This window comes from Macrotis lagotis, chromosome 4 (genome assembly GCF_037893015.1).
Source record: "Macrotis lagotis isolate mMagLag1 chromosome 4, bilby.v1.9.chrom.fasta, whole genome shotgun sequence".
Lineage (NCBI taxonomy): Eukaryota > Metazoa > Chordata > Mammalia > Peramelemorphia > Peramelidae > Macrotis > Macrotis lagotis.
In genome coordinates this window covers 223,706,086-223,726,536 of record NC_133661.1, presented here as the reverse complement: position 1 = coordinate 223,726,536, position 20,451 = coordinate 223,706,086, and the positions used below count along the sequence as shown (strand labels likewise).

Genomic DNA, 20,451 nt, shown 5'->3' with positions numbered 1-20,451 from the left:
TCCCTCCATGCTATATTTCTCCATTTATATTTATCTCTTTCCTTTTCTCTTATTTCTCCTCACCAAAATTTTACTACCTTTCCCCTTTGACTTTTCTTTTAAAAATTTAACTTTCAGTTTATTTTCACTTATACCTTTGTGTCCTTTTATCAGTACCTTCTTCCCTTATCTTTCCCTTTCCCGGTCCACCCCTTCCCTATAGATTATGTTAGATTTTTTAACCCAAGTGGCAATGTATTTTATTCCCTTACTGGGCTAAACCTACTGAATAGAATTTACTCAGCATTCACATTCACATTATAAATATTTGTGACTCTTCCATTGGTGTTACTTATCACTCTAATATTTTTAATCAGGTATCATCAATCACAGTTTGATTATTTGATTGCTTGATAAGCCCCTATTGTTATCAAGATATTATCACAGATTGTTTACTAGATTGCTTGATAATCAGCATTGCCTCAAATTGCATCAAATTATAATTATAATCATTTTTTACCTTACCCCCCCTTTCAAATATCTTTCAGGCACACACCATCCTTCTCAGGAGCCAAAGTATCATCCAAAGCCATATCATTTCTTGTACTATTTATGCCCCTCTCCCCAGGCCTATTTTATTTCACACTTTACCTCTAGCCCTCCCCACCCAAGATACTTAACACCTTGTTAGGTGAACCAAGGCCTATTGTCACTCCCACTTTACCCCTTGTTAAATGAAGCACCTGTTAATTCAAACCCTGATCTAATTAACAGAGAGAATCTTGAATATCTCTAAGTAGTGGTAGGCTCTGGAAGTATCACCTGAGAACTTTACAAATGATTGTAAGTAACAGACACTGTCTCAGGTCCTTGCATTTTATGATGTCCTCATTAGACAAACTGCTTATCTCTTTATTATTAAAGTGAGTCAAAGTATAATGAGACATTTAAGTTAAAGTTAACACCATTGCTTTTTTTTTTTAGGACTTTTTGTCTCAAACATAGTTATGTCATCTTGGACCTCTTCAACTGAAAGACAAGACCCAATCATACCCATATCCTTTAGGTTCATTTTCTTCAATAATATTCTACCCTCCACCTTTCCGCACTGCCCAGAAAAGGGGTCCATACGGCGTTGTTCACGGTTTCCATCGTAACTTTCAAGGGAAACTTTCACAATGTCTGGAGCCCTGGATGTCTTGCAGATGAAGGAGGAGGATGTCCTCAAATTCCTCGCTGCGGGCACCCATTTGGGTGGCACCAATTTGGACTTCCAGATGGAACAGTATATCTACAAAAGGAAGAGTGACGGCATCTATATCATTAATTTGAAGAGAACTTGGGAAAAGCTTCTGCTGGCAGCTCGTGCCATTGTTGCCATTGAAAATCCAGCTGATGTTAGTGTCATCTCATCCAGGAACACTGGCCAGAGAGCTGTTCTGAAATTTGCTTCTGCCACTGGCGCCACACCTATTGCTGGACGGTTCACCCCGGGCACCTTCACTAACCAGATCCAGGCAGCTTTCAGGGAGCCTCGCCTCTTGGTGGTCACTGATCCTCGTACAGATCATCAGCCTTTGACTGAAGCATTATATGTTAACCTTCCAACCATTGCACTGTGCAACACAGACTCCCCACTTCGCTATGTGGACATTGCCATTCCATGTAACAACAAGGGAGCTCACTCAGTGGGTCTGATGTGGTGGATGCTGGCCCGAGAAGTCCTGCGGATGCGTGGTACAATCTCCTGTGAGCACCCATGGGAGGTCATGACTGATCTTTACTTCTACAGAGATCCAGAGGAGATTGAAAAGGAAGAGCAGGCCGCAGCTGAGAAGGCAGTGACAAAGGAGGAATTTCAAGGTGAATGGACTGCACCTGCCCCAGAATTCACTGCTGCTCAGCCAGAGGTGGCTGATTGGTCTGAGGGAGTCCAGGTGCCATCTGTGCCCATTCTGCAGTTCCCTACTGAAGATTGGAGTGCTCAGCTGGCTACTGAGGACTGGTCTGCAGCTCCTACTGCTCAGGCCACTGAATGGGTAGGAACTACCACAGAGTGGTCCTAAGTTTTACCCAGATGCTCTAATAGTTTTGGAAAACTGCAGATGGAAAATAAACATTGGTTTCTTAACAAAAAAAATAATAATAATATTCTACCCTCCAATTATCCTTAGAGAAGTAAAGTTCTAAATAATTAGAAGTGTTATATCTTTCCTTTTAGGGTTGTGTATAATTTGATAGTTGACCAACATTTGTGTAAAAGTTTTGTTTTTTCTGTCCTTTTCATTTACCTTTTTTTTTTAAAGATTTTTTTCAAGGCAATGGGGTTAAGTGGCTTGCCCAAGGCCACATGGCTAGGTAATTATTATTAAGTGTCTGAGGTTGGATTTGAACCCAGGTACTCATGAGTCCAAGGCCAGTGCTCTATCCACTGCACCACCTAGCCACCCCCATTTACCTTTTTTTATGCAACTCTTCAGTTGTGTATTTAGCAATTGAATTCTCTGTTCAGTTCTGGTCTTTGTGTCAAGAAATTCTGGAAGTCCTCTTTTCCCCTGACAGTATATGCTGAATTTTGCAGGGTAGTACATTCTGGGTTGTAACCCTATGCCCTTAGCTCTCCTTATGTTATTCCATTTCTTCTGATGCTTCAATATTGAGGCTGATAGGTCCTGTGTTGGTATAATTGTGTTTCCTTTATATTTGAATTGTTTTATTTTTGCTGTTTACAATATTCTCACCTTTATTTGAGGGTCCCAGAATTTGGCTATTACAGCCCTCAGAGTTTTTATACTGGGGACACTTTCTGTAGGGGTTCTGTGGATTCTTTCAATGGTTATATTGTTATCTTGTTCTAGTAGATTTGGACAGTTTTCCCTTATAATTTCCTGCATGAAGATTTCCAGGTTCTTTTATTGGTCTAGGCTTTCTGGTAGTCCAATGATTCATAGATTGTCCCTCCTGGATCTATTTACAGATCATTCATTTTCCCTAAAAGATATTTTACATTTTCTTCAATTTTTTTTAGCCGTTTTTTTTGTTTGATGGAATCTTGTAGTCTTTTATATTTGTTGGTTTCTAATTGTTCAAATCTAATTTTTAGGATTTTATTTTCTTCAATTAGCTTCTGTGTTTCCTTTTCCACTTGGTTATTTTTACTTTTAATGGAATTGATTTCTTTAGTCAACTTTTCACAATTTTCTGCATGACTTTCATTGCTTTTTTCCATTTTTTTCCTTCCTCTCCTCTTTGGTTTTTAAATTCTTCTTTAAATTCTTCAATGAGCTTTTGGATTTGAGTCAAATTTAAGACTAGTTTGATACTTCCCTGTGAGTGATTTTTTTCACTGCTTTCTTCTTCAGACATGACATTGCTGCCACCTTTGTGTGTAAAGTAGTTTTCTATAGTGAGTGCTCTTTAAGTTTTTTTATTCTTTTTTTGTTGTAGAAGTTCTACTCCTGGGGTAGTAGATCCAAGTATAGATCCAAGCTTTTATTTTGCTGGGACTGGGGTCTGACCCCTGACTTGTTGCTGACCAAGATGTTATCTATGCAGTCCAGGCCTTGCCTTTGCAGATCTTTGGGTTTTTTACTCCTTTATGTCCAGGCTTTGACTTAATAGAGGATTGTTCCCAACCCAGTCCAGTCTTTTATCCTGTTGTTTTCAGGGTCCAGACTGTTTAGGGTTGGGATCCCCTCTGCTGGCTTGCTAACTAGCTGCCAGGACCTCTGATATTATTAAGCTGTCAGGACCTGTATTGCTCTGTGCCTAAAAGCCTCCTGCTGTCTTTCCCCAATCTCCCTCCTCCTGGACTTTACTTCCCCTTCCCCCTCCCCCGAAGAGATAGACCTTTACAGAATATCCTCTGCCATGTCTACAGCTGAATATTTCTTGGAGTTTTCTCTTTTTCTTGGTGGGATCTGTAGTGTGAATGTCAGAGTAGAGGCTTCATTTACCTTTGGTAGGGAAAAGCTCCAGGAGCATGTTAGCTTTGCACAGCCAACTTGGCTCCACCCCAGAATTCCTTGATTGCTCTTAAGGAAGGTGGTAGTCTTTTGTTTAAACTCACCATATATTTTGGGAGGTAATGAGCTTTCCGGACTGAAGGGTTTCAAGTAAAACCCTGATGGCCATTTGTCAGACATATTATAAAAAGGATTCTTGTTCAGGGATGGAAATAGCTAGCCTCTGAGATTGTCCCAACTCTAAGATTCTATTAGAAATTCTAAGATTCTTTTTTTAAGAAAGATTTTATTTTGAGTTTTACAATTTTCCCCCATTCTTGCTTCCCTCCCCCGACCCCCCCCTCACAGAAGGCATTCTGTTAGTCTTTACATTGGTTCATGTTACACATTGATCTCAGTTGAATGTGATGACAGAGAAATCATATCTTTAAGGAAGAAAAATAAAGCATGAGATAGTAAAATTACATAATAAAACACTTTTTTTTTTCTAATTTGACGGTAATAGTCTTTGGTCTTTGTTCAAAGTCCGTAATTCTTTCACTGTATACAGATGGTATCCTCCATTTCAGATAGCCCAAAATTGTCCCTAGTTGTTGTACTGATGGGATGAGCAAGTCCATCAAGGTTGATCATCACTCCCATGTTGCTGTTAGGGTGTACAGTGTTTTTCTGTTCTGCTCATCTCACTCAGCATCAGTTCATGCAAATCCTTCCAGGCTTCCCTGAATTCTCATCCCTCCTGGTTTCTAATAGAACAATACATATACCACATCACATACATATACCACAGTTAAGCCATTCCCCAATTGAAGGACATTCATTCAATTTCCAATTTTTTGCCAACAAACAGGGTTGCTATAAATATTTTTGTGATGTTTTTATCCTTTTTTTATCCTTTTTCATAATCTTTTCAAGATATAGATCCAGTAGTGGTATTACTGGATCAAACAGTATGCACATTTTTGTTGCCCTTTTTTTTTGTTACCCTTTGGGCATAGTTCCAAATTTCTCTCCAGAAAGGTTGGATGAGTTCACAGCTCCACCAACAATGTATTAGTGTCCCAGATTTCCCACATCCCTTCCAACATTGATCATTGTCCTTTCTGGTCATATTGGCCAGTCTGAGAGGTATGAGGTGTTACCTCAGAGATGCTTTAATTTGCATTTCTCTAATAAGTAATGATTTGGAGTAATTTTCAAATGACTATGAATTGCTTTGATTTCCTCAGCTGTAACTTGCTTTTGCACATCCTTTGGCACATCCCCATTTGTCAATTGGGGAATGGATTTTTTTTTTATATTTGACTCAGTTCTCTGTATATTTTAGAAATGAGTCCTTTGTCAGAAATATTAGTTGCAAAAATTGTTTCCCAATTTACTACAGTTCTTTTGATATTGGTTACAGTGGTTTTGTCTGTGCAAAAGCTTTTTAATTTAATGTAATCAAAATTATCTAGTTTGTTTTTAATGATGTTCTCTATCTCTTCCTTGGTCATAAACTGGTTTCCTTTCCATAGATCTGACAGGCAAACTATTCCTTGATCTTCTAGTTTGCTTATAATCTTGTTTTTTATGTCTAAATCCTGTATCCATTTGGATCTTATCTTGGTATAGGGTATAAGGTGTTAGTCTAATCTAAGTTTCTTCCTTACTAACTTTCAATTTTCCCAACAGATTTTATCAAAGAGAGAGTTTTTATCCTAATAGTTGGACTCTTTGGGTTTATCAAAAAGCAGATTACTATAATCATTTCCTGCTATTGCACCTAGTCTATTCCAATGATCCATGACTATATTTCTTAGCCAATACCAGACAGTTTTGATGACTGTTGCTTTATAATATAATTTTTAGAAGAAATTCTAATATTCTTAAAGCAAAGAATTAGAATAACAAAATATGAATATATCTATATAAAAAGACAGTATCCAAAGAAAAGAGAAAAATATAAAAAAGGCCTCATGAAATCAAACACATTTTTTTTTGTAACTATCTTTTTTAGCTAATATCTCTTTAAAAACTGAACTATGTGATCTTTTTTATCCTTGTTTATATTACTAACATTTTTTTCCTGATCACTAAAGATCAAGAAAAAAAAGATGATAGAAACATCTATAAACCCATGACTTCTCTATAGAAATACATATCATCTAAATTCTAGAATCAAGTTTGGTTATTTCATTATTCTCAGTTATATCATCTTTCAGTATTGTTTTCCTTTACATTATTGTGATCAATTTGTATGTTGTCTTCTTGGTTCCATTTATTTCATGACCAGGCAAAATTCTTCCTGATTATATACTTTCTCTCCTCCTTCATACAGCCAGCTCCCCACAAGTAGAGTAATTTCATACTGATGACCAGAAGTAGTTGACCCATACATATTGCTAGATAATTTTGGGCAGGGCATTCATCTCACCAAGCTAATATAACTTGAATAGGCTTGGCTAAGTCTTCTAAAAAGAGAACAAGGGCCTCTTTACCAGAATCCAAATGGAGCTGCCATCATCTTTTTTAAAGTACTGGACACTTAAGGAAAAACTGATATGCACAAGTATAACACATGTCCACATAGATTGTCTAATTATTTAGAAATGGCTAACAGATGGCATGGAAAGTTTTGATCTGAGTTCTGGACTACTTCTTCAAAGAGAAGAACAAAGGACATGCCTGCACTACTAACAGGCTAGCTAGAACAGAGAAGCAGGCCTTCACCAAGACTGGTTGCTTTTCCCTACAGTTTCTGAGAGGAGTATGGGCTAAAATTAAATCTATCTCCTCCTTCAATTATTGGTAGTCAAGTGTAGTTATGTCATATTCAAACCAAGAGAGATCCCTGCTTGCAAGATATTAATGTAGAAGACCATTATGTAATATTATATTTTGTTATCTATGAAATATTTTTGCTTATTTTCTTAAATATTTCCCAATTATTCCCATTTCACTGGGGAGTTTTGAATCCCATCAGGTTAGGCTATAAATTTCTCTAGTCTAAGACATGAAAGATATTAGGGAGTGGGGGAGGGGGTGGGAGACCTGGGAGAAAACTGCTTTCCAGAATGCTCTTGATTGGGATAGTAGTTCTTATCTTATACTTACCAGCTTAGCTCCTGCCCAGCAGATGCTATCTCCACAAAAGGCCATCAAAAAAGGAATAGCAAGTAAACTCAGTCAGTCAAGAAAAGTAACTAACAAAAACCTAAGAAGTTAGAGAGATTAGAATATATCAAAGAATTCAAAAGAATGGATGAACTCTTCAGCTGAAGTAAGATAAGATTTCAACTCAAAAGAAGGAGAAAGGAAAGCTAGGTGGTGCAGTGGATAGAGCACCAGCCCTGGAGTCAGGAGTACCTGAGTTCAAATCCAGCCTCAGACACTTAATAATGACCTAGCTGTGTGACCTTAAGCAAGCCACTTAGCCCCATTGCCTTGCAAAAACTAAAAAAAAAAAAAAAAAATTAAAAAAAGAGAGAGAGAGAGAGTCTAAGATGAGGTCTATTTTCAGGAATCTCTAGACCAGTCTGTAGAATTTCAAGTGACTTCCAAGGACATTATGGGTTGACCATGCATGTCCATCATTACAAAGCCTCTGTCTGTCCCTCTGTCTGGCTCTCTCTCTCTCTCTCTCTCTCTCTCTCTCTCTCTCTCTCTCTCTCTCTCTGTCTCTCTGATGCTCTCTTTCTATCTTTGTCTATCTGTTTCTCTCTCTGTCTGTCTCTGTCTGCCTCTCTCTCTCTCTCTCTCTGTCTCTCTCTCTCTCTGTCTCTCTGTCTCTCTCTCTGTCTCTCTGTCTCTCTGTCTCTGTCTCTCTGTCTGTCTCTCTCTCTCTCTGTCTATTTGTCTGACTTTCTTTCTGCAGTGTTCACAATCCACATATCTCTCCCAAAAACATTTGAAACCAGCTCAGTTTCCTTATATAAGCCCAGAACATTGTGTTCAGCTTTCCCTCCACCAATTAGGAGTCACTTCTCCTTCAGTGTATACAGCAGAATGCAAAATCATTCGGTTGTTCTTACAACATATTAATATAGAAGACTTTTTTTAACTTAACTTTTAAGTCATAGAATCTAACAATACTAAGGTTTGAGAGTTAAAATGCAGAGTATAGATAAATTAACTTTTTGCCTAAATGCAAACTGCTTCTGAAGACCATAAGTCCTTATTTTTTAACTCTTTAATTCCTGCCTTGGATGATATCCATATTCTAACTGGTCTCAGATATACACTACCGTCTCCTGATGATTTAACTACCCCACTGAATCTGATCTCCTAAAATATATATATATACTCTGTTTTTTCAATAATGCTTTTAAACAATTTAATTCAAATAACCTTATTTATTTCTGTTGATGTTTTTTGGTTTTGATGAAATTCATTCACATATCTATTGATACTATTTTCAATTTTCTTGAGTTAGTTATATTATAAATTTTATCCAATCTTTCCTTTGAGTTTATATAAATCTTTCCATTAAATATGTTTAATATAGACAACATTGTTGGCTTTTATTTTAACCTACTCTGAGAACCTTTTGTTTCTGTTAGGAAATTTAATCTGTTTTCATTTTATTAATGTTACTTAATGTTTCATAATGCTATCCCAACCAAGAAATCTAATGCAATCTTTGACTGCACTTTGCTATTAGAAATAGGGAGGCAAGGGTCCCACATTGTAGTGCATTACAGACATTATATTGAATATTGTGTTTGGTTCTAAGCTCCATATTTTAAGGGTACAAAGAGTTCAAAGAAAGGCAACCAGGAATTGAAGAACTTCAACTGAATTCAAACTATAAGAATAGCTAAGCTAATATACATTATAGTATATAAAGGTAATGAGAAATGACAAAAAGGATTATTTCTGATAACCCTTTGATGACATGTATGAATTATAATAAAAATTATAATAACAATAATAACATTGTCAAAGCAACATGAGAACTCTAAGTATCTAAATACTCTGTTACAGCTTTAAAGACCATAACTATCAGGGATTGCTCATCACCAGTTTTGGCATCTGGAAGTTTTTTGAATGGCCTACTTGCCAATTATTGCTATTATACTCCACCCTTCACCACTAGTGAGAGCAGTTGCTGCCAAATGCTTCCCCTCATCTTTAGACCAAATTGAAGCAACACAGTCAGGCATGGTAAGCACCCTTTGTGAACAGTATGTGATGACTGACTCCAAGCTAACTGGAAGCAATATACCTCAGAACTCCTAAGACAATACCTGCTCCTGGTAGTGAATAGGAGACAGTTTCATTTTTCATTGTTTCAACTCCTTCATTTTCACTGCATTAATATTAATTCCCCCTCCCTCTTTAGAATAGGAGTTCCCTGAGGACAGGGAACATGTATTTCCCAGAGCTTAGCACATCTCCAGTTTTCCTGATCTGTATCTTGCCACTGAACCCAGATGACTCCAGAGGAGAGAGTTAGGCAGCCCTGAGTCCATCCTTTCATCCTTCCTTCTTTTCTCCCTTCCCCCCTTCCTCTCCATTCTTTCCCTCTGTCCACATAGGGAATCATACCCTTACCTATGGGTGTTCTGACCAAAGTAATATAAATTTTGATCACTGAAATCCTACAAGATAGCTTGGGTTTTAAGGGCTACATTTCTTTTTTTTTTATCTTCCCTACTTATTGTATCATCCTTTTTAAAAACTAGGAAAGATTCTGGGAAGATGATGGAGTAGATAAGAAAACTCAGCTCTCCAAATTTCCTCCACAAAAAAAGACAAAACTGCCTAAGAGCAGCATAGATAAATGTTAAGTTAAAGCAGTTGCCCTCCGAAGACAATTGGAGAAGATACCAGGAAAGACTTGACCTCCAAGAGTGAGGTTTGGTCTGAGTGAAGTGCAAACACCTCCAAACAAGCCCTGGGAGCAGCTGGGTTGAGAGACAGCCTTAGCCTTAGAAACTTACCTTTTGAAGAAAATGTGTAAATCTGTTGGTTGAATAGAAGATTGGATGACAAACACATTTGTGCTGATTTGATTTATCCCAGGCTGAGGCTGCAGGGCAAAAGATACTAGCACATACCTGGTGACTGTGGTAGCTGCTGGCTATGAATTCTTAAAGGTGAAAAGAGTCCCTAGTTTCAATTCCCCCAGAAAGTTTGTAAGTAGCAAAGGGAACAGGGAGCATAGGGATCATAATCATTTTGGGGACAAAGAGTCTGGGGGTCCCTACCTGTGGCTTAAGAGGGGGGAGGAGAGCCTAAGATTGATTCCTGAGAGACACCTTATAAATTAACAGTAAGAAGGACCTGAGTCTTGGAACATCATTCCCCATACTTCAGGACTATAACTTGACTATAGTAACAGCTGTAAAAACAAAAAAAAAAATAAATAAAAATGAGTAAACAAAGAAGAGATAACCCAAACATAGATCGATCTGAGATCATATTCAGAGGAAGATAATGGAGCTTAAAAAGTCACTCCTTTGTCAATGAGAAATGTCAAATGATCCCAAGCATAAAAAGAGTTCTTGGAAAAATGTAAAAAGGCTTTTAAAAATCAAATAAGAGAGATCAAGGAAAAATTAGAAAAAGAAACAAGAGTAATCAAAGAAAAACAAGAACATTATGAAAAGAAAGTCAACCAACTAGAAACAGAGAATCAAAAACTTAAGGAAAAAATAATTCCTTGAAAACTAGATTTGGGCAAGGTGAAGCTAATTATGTTTTAAGACACTAAGAAATAATAAAACAAAAAAGATTAAAATATAGAGGAGAAAGGGAAACCTATCATCAAAAAAAATCAATTTAGAGAACAGTTGGAGAAGAAATAATATAAGAATAGTCAGACTAGGGAGCCAAAATGGCAGCATGAAACTAACATGCTCCCAGAGCTTTTCCCTACCAACAATAAATGAAACCTCTATTCTGACATTCAAGCTACAGATACTATCAACAAAAAGAGAAGATTCAAAGAAGTTTTCAGTGGTAGACATCATGGAGGATCTTTAGTGAAGGTCTTTCTCTTAGGGGTAAAAGGGAAGTAAAGTCCAGGAGGTGGGAGAGCAGGAAAGTCAGCAGGAGGCTCTCAGCTGCAGAGCAATCCAGGTCCAGACAGCTTGACAACAGCAGAGGTCCCAGCAGCTAGATAGCAAGCCAGCAGGGAAGATCCAACCCCAAACAAAGCCTAAATCCTGGGAACCACAGGGAAAAAGGCAGGACTGGGTTGGAAACAAACCACTGCTAAGCTACAACCTGCACATAAAGGAGGTAAAAAGCTCTGCAAAGGCAAGGCCTGAAGTATATAGGCAACATCTTGACCAAAGACAAACTAGCAATCAGATCCCAGCCCCAGCAAAAAAAAAAAAAAAAAAGAAAAAAGAAAAAATTTGGATCTATGCTCCCTTTACCCCAGGAGCAGAACTAAAACAAAGATGAGCAAAAAAGTTGAAAGAGCTCTCACTATAGCTTTACAGACAAAGAGGATAACAATGACACGCTGAAGAAGAAACTAGTGAAAAATCACTCATAGGGCAAGTATCAAACAGTCTATAAATTGGACTCAAATACAAAAGTTCATCAAAGAGCTTAGACTAGAATTTAAAAACCAAAGAGAGGAAGAAGAAAAATGGAAAAAAAGGAATGAGAGTCATGTAGGAAAATTATGAAAAATTGACCAGAATATTCTATACCTTTAAAAAGGAAACACAAAAGATAATTGAAGAAAATAAAATTCTTTAAAATTAGAATTGAACAAATGGAAACCAATGAATCTATGAGACTACAAGATTCCATCAAGAAAAACGAAAAGGCTTAAAAAATTGAAGAAGGTATAAAGTATCTTTTAGGGAAAACAAATGACCTGAAAAATAGATCCAGGAGAGACAATCTAAGAATCATCAGATTCAGGGCCTAGATCCAAAAAAGAACCTGGAAAACATCATGCAGGAAAATATAAAGAAAAACTATCCAAATCTGCTAGACCCCAGGATAAAAACCTCCTAGAGCTGTTATAGCCAAATTCTAGAACTCTCAAATAAAGGAGAGACTAATTCTAGCAGCAAAAAGAAAACAATTCAAATACAAAGGGAACAAACAGACACACGCAGGACCTATCAGCCTCAACAATGAAAGTTTGAAAGACCTGGAACACCATATATTGGAGAGCAAAGAACCTAGGTTTATAATCCAGAATGTACTACCCTGCAAAATTCAGTATATACTGTCAAGGGAAAAGATGGATGTTCAATGACACAGAGAACTTCCAGAATTTCCTGACACAAAGACCAGAACATAACAGAGAATTCAATTGCCAAATATATGACTCAAGAGTTGCATAAAAAAGGTAAAAATGAAAAGGGGAAGGAAAAAATAAAACAAAACAAATGCTGGTCAAGACCATCAAACTGTATACAATCCTAAAGGAAGATATAACATTTCTAATTCTTTAAAACTTTACTTCTCTTAGGATGATCAAAGGGTGGAATATAATTGAAGAGAATGGATTTAAAGGATATGGGTATAGTTGGGTCTTGTCTCTTCATTGAAGAGGTCCAAGATGACATCACTATGTTTGAGACAAAAAGCCCTGATAAAAAACAGGGGTGTTAAATTTAAATTTGTGTCTCATTATCCTTTGACCCACTTTAATTCTACTGGGCTGACAAAAGCTTAACACTTTGTCATCATAACCTGGGTGGTCCTGAGTCAGCATCTCTGTAACTTACAATCATTTGAAAAGTTCTCAGGTGAGACCTCCAGAACCTTCCAGTACTGAGAGAACTTTAAGATACTTGGAGTTAATTATTTCAAGGTTAGACTTAACCCATGTTTCACTTAATAAGGGATTTGGGGGGGGGGGGTAAGGGCACAAATAGTTCAAGAAATTATATGGCTTTGGATGATATTTGGCTCATGACAAGGACTATATGTATTTAGAGGATACTTGAAAAGGGGGGGGTAAGGTAAAAAATGTAATTTGAGACAATGCTGCTTATCAGGCAATTAAGTAAACAATCTATAATGATACTTTGGTAACACTATGAGCTTATCAAGCAAATAATCAACTATGATTAATGATACATGATTAACAGTACTAGAGCAATAAATAACACCAGGGAAGAGATACAAAGATTCATAATTTTAGAGGGAAAGAAAACAGAATGTGAATGCAGAGTAAATTCTATTCAATAAATTTAACCCAGAGAGAGAGGGAATAAAATACATTCCCACTTAAGTTTAAAAATCTACCCTAATCTACAGGGAAGGAGGGGATAGGGAAAGATAAAAGAAAAAGGGAATGATAAAAGGGAAGGCAAAGGTGTTAAGTGAAAATAAGCTGAAAGATATATTTTAAAAGAAAAATTAAAGGAGGAAAAAGTGAAGTTTTGGTGAGGAGAAATAAGAAAAAGAAAGAGAAAACTATAAATGGAGAAAGATAGCATGGAGGGAAATACAGAATCAGTAATCTTAACTGTAAATATGAATGGGTTGAACTGTCACATAAAATATATTAGCATAATGGATTAAGAAGCAGATAGCATAATGATTAAAAACCATAATCCTGCAATATGTTATTTACAGGAAATACATTTGAAGCCGAGAGATCCACATAGAGTAAAGATAAAAGGTTGGAGCAAAATATATTATGCTTCAGTGGAAATAAAAAAAAAATCTAGGCTAACAATCCTGATCTCAGAAAAAGTAAAAGCAAAAATCAATTTCATTAAAAGGTATAAGGAAGGAAACTATCTTCTTAAAAAGCACCTTTGGTAATGAAGCTATATCATTATTAAATATGTAAGCACCTAATGGCATAGCATCCAAATTCCTAGAGGAAAAGCTGAGTGAATTACAAGGAGAGATAGACAGCAAAACTTTAATAATGGGAAAGCTCAATCTCCCTCTCTCAGACCTAGATAAATCTAACCACAAAATAAACAAGAAGGATGTTAAGAAGGTTAATGAAATCTTTGAAAACTTAGATATGATAGACTTCTGGAGAAAATTTAATAGGGATAGAAAAGAATATACCTTTTTTCTTGGCAGTACATGGCACCTATACCAAAACTGACTATGGTACTAGGGCACAAAAGCCTTATAATCAAATGCAGAAAAGCAGAAATAATAAATATACACTTTTGACCATAACACAATAAAAATTAGATGTAATTAAAGAGTCATGCATGGAAAGATAAACTAAAAGCTAATTGGAAATTAAATAAGGTCATCTTAAATAATGGGTGGATCAAACAGCAAATAATAGAAATAATAGTTATATCCAAGAAAATGATACCAATGAGACATCATACTAAAATTTATGGGATGCAGCCAAGGCACTTTTGAGTAGAAACTTTATATCTTTAAATGCCTATGTGAATAAAATCAAGAAAGAGGAGATCAATGAATTGGGTATGCAATTAAAAAGGCTAAAAATTTAAAAATCCCCAATTAAATCCCAAATTAGAAATTCTAAAAATCAAGGGAGAAATTAATAAAATTAAAAGTAAGAAAAACCATTGATCTCATAATTAAAACTAAGAGTTGTCTTTATGAAAAAGCCAATAAAACAGACAATCCTTTGGTTAATCCGACTTAAAAAAAAGATAACCAAATTACCAGTATCAAAAAATGAAAAGGGTAAATTGGCCACTAATGAAAAAGAAATTAAAGAGATAATTTGGAGCTACTTTGCCAAACTGTATGCCAATAAATTGGACAGCCTGAGTGAAATGGATGAATATTTACAAAAATACAAACTGCCCAGATTAACAGAAGAGGAAATAAATTATTTAAATAGTCCCATTTCAGAAAAAAGAAATTTAAGACACCATCAATAAACTCCCTAAGAAAAGTCTCGAAGTCCAGATGGATTTACTAGTGAACTCTACCAAACGTTTAAGGAACAATTAATTCCTTTTCTACATAAACTATTTTTTAAAATAGAAGAAGGTATTCTGCCAAACTCCTGTTATGATACCAACATGGTGTTGATAACTAAACAGGAAGAACCAACAGACAAAGAAAACTTATAAACCAATATCCCTAATGAATATTGAAGCAAAAATCATAAATAAAATTTTAGCAATGTGACTTCAGCAAGTTATTATCATGATTTATAACAGGGAGGCAGGGATGGTTCAATATTAGGAAAGCACTGAACATAATTGAACATATCAATAGCAAAACCAATAGAAATCATATGATTATCTCAATAGATGCTGAAAAAGCCTTTGATAAAATACAACATCCATTCCTATTAAAAACACTAGAAAGCTCAGGAATAAATGAAGTTTTCCTTAAAATAATAAATAGTATCTATCTAAAACCATCAACAAATATTATAGTAATGGAAATAAATTTGGAGCATTTCTAATAAAATCAGAGCTGAAACAAGGCTGCCCATTATCACAATTACCATTCAATATAGTATCAGAAATGCTAGCTGTAGCAATGAGAAGAAACGGAAATTGAAAGAATCAGAACTGGCAATGAGGACGCAGAGCTTTCACTCTTTGCAGATGATATGATGGTATACTTAGAGAAACCAAGAAAATCATCTAAAAACTCCTTGAAACAATTAACAAATTCAGCAAAGTAGCAGGATATAAAACAAAGCCATATAAATCATCAGCATTTCCATATATGAACAAGAAAGTCCAAGAGCAAGTGATAGAAAGAGAAATTCCATTTAAAATAACTGTAGACAACATTAAATACTTGGGAATTTACCTCTCAAGACAAACCCAGAAACTGTATGAACACAATTATAAAGCACTTCTCACCCAAATAAAGTCAGATCTAAATAATTGGAAAAATTTCTATTATTCATGGTTAGGTCGAGCTAATATAATAAAAATGACAATTCAGCTCAAATTAAATGTTATTCAGTGCCATACCAATCAAACTGCCAAATAACTACTTTACTGAGCTAGAAAAAAAATAGTAACAAAATTCATCTGGAACAACAAAAGGGCAAGAATAGCAAGGGAACTGATGAAAAAAATGTAAAGGAAGTGGTCTAGCACTACCAGATTTAAAACTATACTATAAAACAACAATCATCAAAACTGCCTGGTACTGGTTAGGAAATAGATTAATGGATCAGTGGAATAGGATAGGTTCAAAAGAAACTGCAGTAAATGACCACAACAATCTGCAGTTTGACAAACCCAAAAACATTAGCTTCTGGGAAAAGAATTCACCGTTAGACAAAAATTATTGGGAAAATTGGAAAATAGTATAGCAAAAACTAAGCATAGACCTACATCTCACACCATATACCAAAATAAGGTCAAAATGAATATAGGATTTAGACATAAAGGGAGACACCATAGATAAATTAATTGACCAAGAAATTATCTATCAGATCTATGGAAAGGGGATAAATTTATGGCCAAACAAGAATTAGAGCACATTATAAACTGCAAAATAAATTATTTTGGTTATATTAAATTTAAAAGTCTTTGCACTAATAAAATCAATTCTGCCGAAATTAGAAAAGCAGAAAGCTGGGAAACAATCGTCACAATTATAAGTTCTGATAAAGGTTTCATTTCTGAAATATATAGAGAATTGCATCAAATTTATAAGGTTACAAATCATTCCCCAATTGATAAATGGTCAAAGGATATAAATAGTTTTCAAATGAAGAAATTAAAGCTATATGTGTGTGATCATATGAAAAATGCTCCAAATCATTATTGATTAGAGAGATGCAAATCAAAACAACTATGAGATATCACCTCATACCTATCAGATTGGCCAAGATGAGATAAAGGGAAAATTGATCAGTACTGGAGAGGTTGTAGGAGGATTGGGATATTGATGCATTGCTGGTGGAGTTGTGAATGGATCCAACTTTCTGGAAAGCAGTATAGAATTATGCAAAAAAGAGCTATAAAACTGTTCATACCCTTTGATCCAATTCTGGGTCTATATCCAGAAGAAGTCATAAAAATTGGGAAAAGTCCCACATGATCCAAAATATTCATAGCAACTCTTTTTGTAATAGCAAAGAAAATCGAAGGGGGTGACCATCAATTGGGGAATGGCTCAACACATTATGGTACATGAATACTATGGAATATTATTGTTCTATAAGAAACCATAAATTGTCGGACTCTAGAGAAACATGGAATGACTTATGGGATCTGATTTTGAGCAAAGGGAGCAAAACCAAGGAAACAATGTACACATTTACAACAACATTGTGAAATGATCAACCTTGATGGAAGCAGCTCCTCTTAGCAGTTCAAAGAGCTAGGACAACTATATTAGACCAACTATGGACAATCCTATCCTCATTCAGAGGAAGAAAAACAACAACAAAACAAAACAAAAAAACCCAACCCTTCAGAATCTGATGAACACTTTATAAAAATTATCTCTTATGTATCTCTTTCCCAAAAATGACTAATCTGTAAACCTGTTTATCATTATTTGACTAGTTTGAAAGAAAGACTTGGACTGAGTTGAGTATGATGGGGTGATTCTTTTTTTTTTATGTAGGTTTTTGCAAGGCAAATAGGGTTAAGTGGCTTGCCCAAGGCCACACAGCTAGGCAATTATTAAGTGTCTGAGGTCAGATTTGAACTCAGGTACTCCTGACTCCAAGGCTGGTGCTCTGTCCACTACCACCTATCCTCCCAGATGGAGTGATTTTTAAAAAATAAAATTGTTTAGAGAGAGAGATAAAAAGGAGTAGTTATTTCATATAAATGAGTCATAGAAGGAAAAATTAATATAGAAAAAGTTAGTAAGGAGAAGGTGGATATTGCTGACAACTTACTCTCAACGGAAATGGGTTAAAGAAGAAACAACATATCTAGAAGGCTATAAAAGTTTTCTAAATTCAGAAAGAAATGAGGCCATGGGAATAGAATGAGCAGAGAAGATAAGAGGGAGATACATTTAGAACAGTAGGGAGATTAAAAAATAGGAGGGCAAAGTAGCCAGTAGAAGTGATGAGGTACAAGAACATGTTTCAAAGGTCATTTTTTTTTAGTTTTTTTGCAAGGCATTAAGGTTAAGTGAGTTGCCCAAGATCACACAGCTAGGTAATTATCAAGTGTCTGAGGTCAAATTTGAATTCAGGTCCTCCTGACTCCAGGGCCAGGGCTCTAAACCACTTAGCCACCCTCATAGGTCATTTTGAAAAAAATTCAGACTCATACTATCTCCAAGTCAAACAAAGGGTATTTATTGGAGGATTGTGCTCCCCCAGGAAAAGGTTTCTCCTAAAAAGAGTGAGCAATTGAGGAAAGGATTTGCTTTTTAAAGAGCAAAGATGAGATGATCAGGGATTTGTAGATTGGGATGGTAACTAAAAGACTTATTCTTTTCAGATTGTGGGAAAGGTGTGCAGGCTTATCTTGTGACTTGCTGGGAACAAGATTTTTTACTGAGGTCCAGTCACCTCAACAGAATTAAAGCAGAGGAATGAGGAGGGAAAGGGTAAATAGAATGAGGAGAGTGAGGAAAAATAGGAAGGAAAAAATATATACAGCAATTATAGCTTAGAATGTGAATGGGACAAATTTACCCCTAAAATGGAAATAGATAGCAGGTTAAAAATTTGAATTCAACAATATATTGCTTTCAGCAAACATAAAAAATGAGAGATACACACAAAGATGAAATAAGGGACAGGAATAGAATTCAGAATGTAAAAAAAAGCAGAGAAAGTAATCATGATCTCAGACAAAGTTAAAATAAAAATATACTTAATCATAAGTGAAAATGGAGAAACTATACTATGTGTTAGCAAAACTATTCAAAATTGTTTCAGATCATTTAAAATACCTGACAGTGTCAATTACTTCAGCCTGTCACTACAGACACAAGAACTATAGGAATATAAACATAAAACAGTTCTTGTACAAATAAGTTCAGATCTAAATAATTGAAGTACTATTTATTGTTCATGGGTAAGTAAAGTCTATATAATTTTTAAAATAACAATTTTTCTGTAATTACTTATAAGAAGTCATCCCAATTAAATTATTAAAAAAATCAATTTACTGAGTTAGATAAAATAATAACAAAGTTCATTGGGAATATCAAAAGGTCAGGAACTTCAAAGAAACCAGGAAGCACTGTTGAAATGTAAAAAGAATAATTTTGGTTATTTTAAATTAAAATTTTTTTGTATATATAAAACCTATGGCCAAGAATAGAAGCAATGCAGAAAATTGGGGTGATGATGTTTGTCCTTTGTTCTTTTTTTTTTAGGTTTGTTTGTTGTTTTGCAAGGCAAATGGGGTTAAGTGGCTTGCCCAAGACCACACACCTAGGTAATTATTAAGTGTCTGAGACCAAATTTGAACTCAGGTACTCCTGACTCCAGGGCCGGTGCTCTATCCACTGCACCACCTAGCTGCCTTGTCCTTTGTTCTTGAAGAAAACTATGACATCAGGAATGTGATGCCATGATAAGCAAGTGAATTGTATTTGAGTGGGTGCTGTGCTTAGTCACCAGCCTCACTTTCTCCTCCAGAATCATCTAGGTCCAGTGGCCAGATATGAATCACAATGACTGGAGAGGACTCTGGATGTGAGGCTGTCAGAGTTAAGTGATTTGCTCAGGGTCACACAGTTAGTAAATATCAAGTATCTTAGTGCAGATTTGAACTCATATCCTCCTGACTGAAGGGTTGGTGCTCTATCCAGTGCATCACTTAGTTGCATCAAAAAAAAAAATTTCATAGATAATCTCTTAGGATGTGATTGAGTTGATTTAGAAAGACTTGGACTTATATATAAAGGAAGATGCTATCCACCTTCAGAGAAACAGATGTTAAGAGGAAATAAGTATAGTACAGTTCTACATATATATGAGTACATATGTATATATATATATATATAGAGAGAGAGATAGAGAGAGATATAGATATATAGATATAGATATAGATTAGAGATAGAGATAGAGAGAGATAGAGGTAGAGATAGAGATAGAGAGAGAGAGATAGATGATAGAGATAGAGATTGAGATAGATAGATAGAGATAGATGATATAGATATAGATATAGATATGGATATGGATATGGATATAAATGATAAAGATAGAGATAGAGAGAGATAGAGATAGAGATAGAGATAGAGAGAGATAGAGATAGAGATAGAGATAGAGATAGAGATAGAGATAGAGATATGGATATAGATACAGATATAGATACAGATATAGATACAGATATAGATAGATATAGATATAGACATAGACATAGACAGATATAGATATAGATATAGATGATGATATAGATATAGATATAGATATAGATGATATAGATATAGATATAGATATAGATATAGATGATATAGATATAGATATAGATATAGATATAGATATAGATATAGATATAGATATAGATATAGATATAGATATAGATATAGATATAGATATAGGTATAGGTGTAGATGTAGATGTAGATGTAGATGTAGATGTAGAGATGTAGATGTAGATATATAGATATAGATATAGATATAGATATAGATATAGATATAGATATGTGTGTATGTTTATAGATATCTATAAATATACACACATAAATAT

The 20,451-nt window shown here is 35.3% G+C and overlaps 1 pseudogene; it reads left to right on the top strand.

Annotated features, from left to right (window-relative positions):
- Positions 1-1,105: 1,105 nt before the first annotated feature.
- On the top strand, positions 1,106-2,062 carry LOC141520322 (small ribosomal subunit protein uS2 pseudogene; annotated as a pseudogene).
- The last annotated feature ends 18,389 nt before the right edge of the window (positions 2,063-20,451 follow it).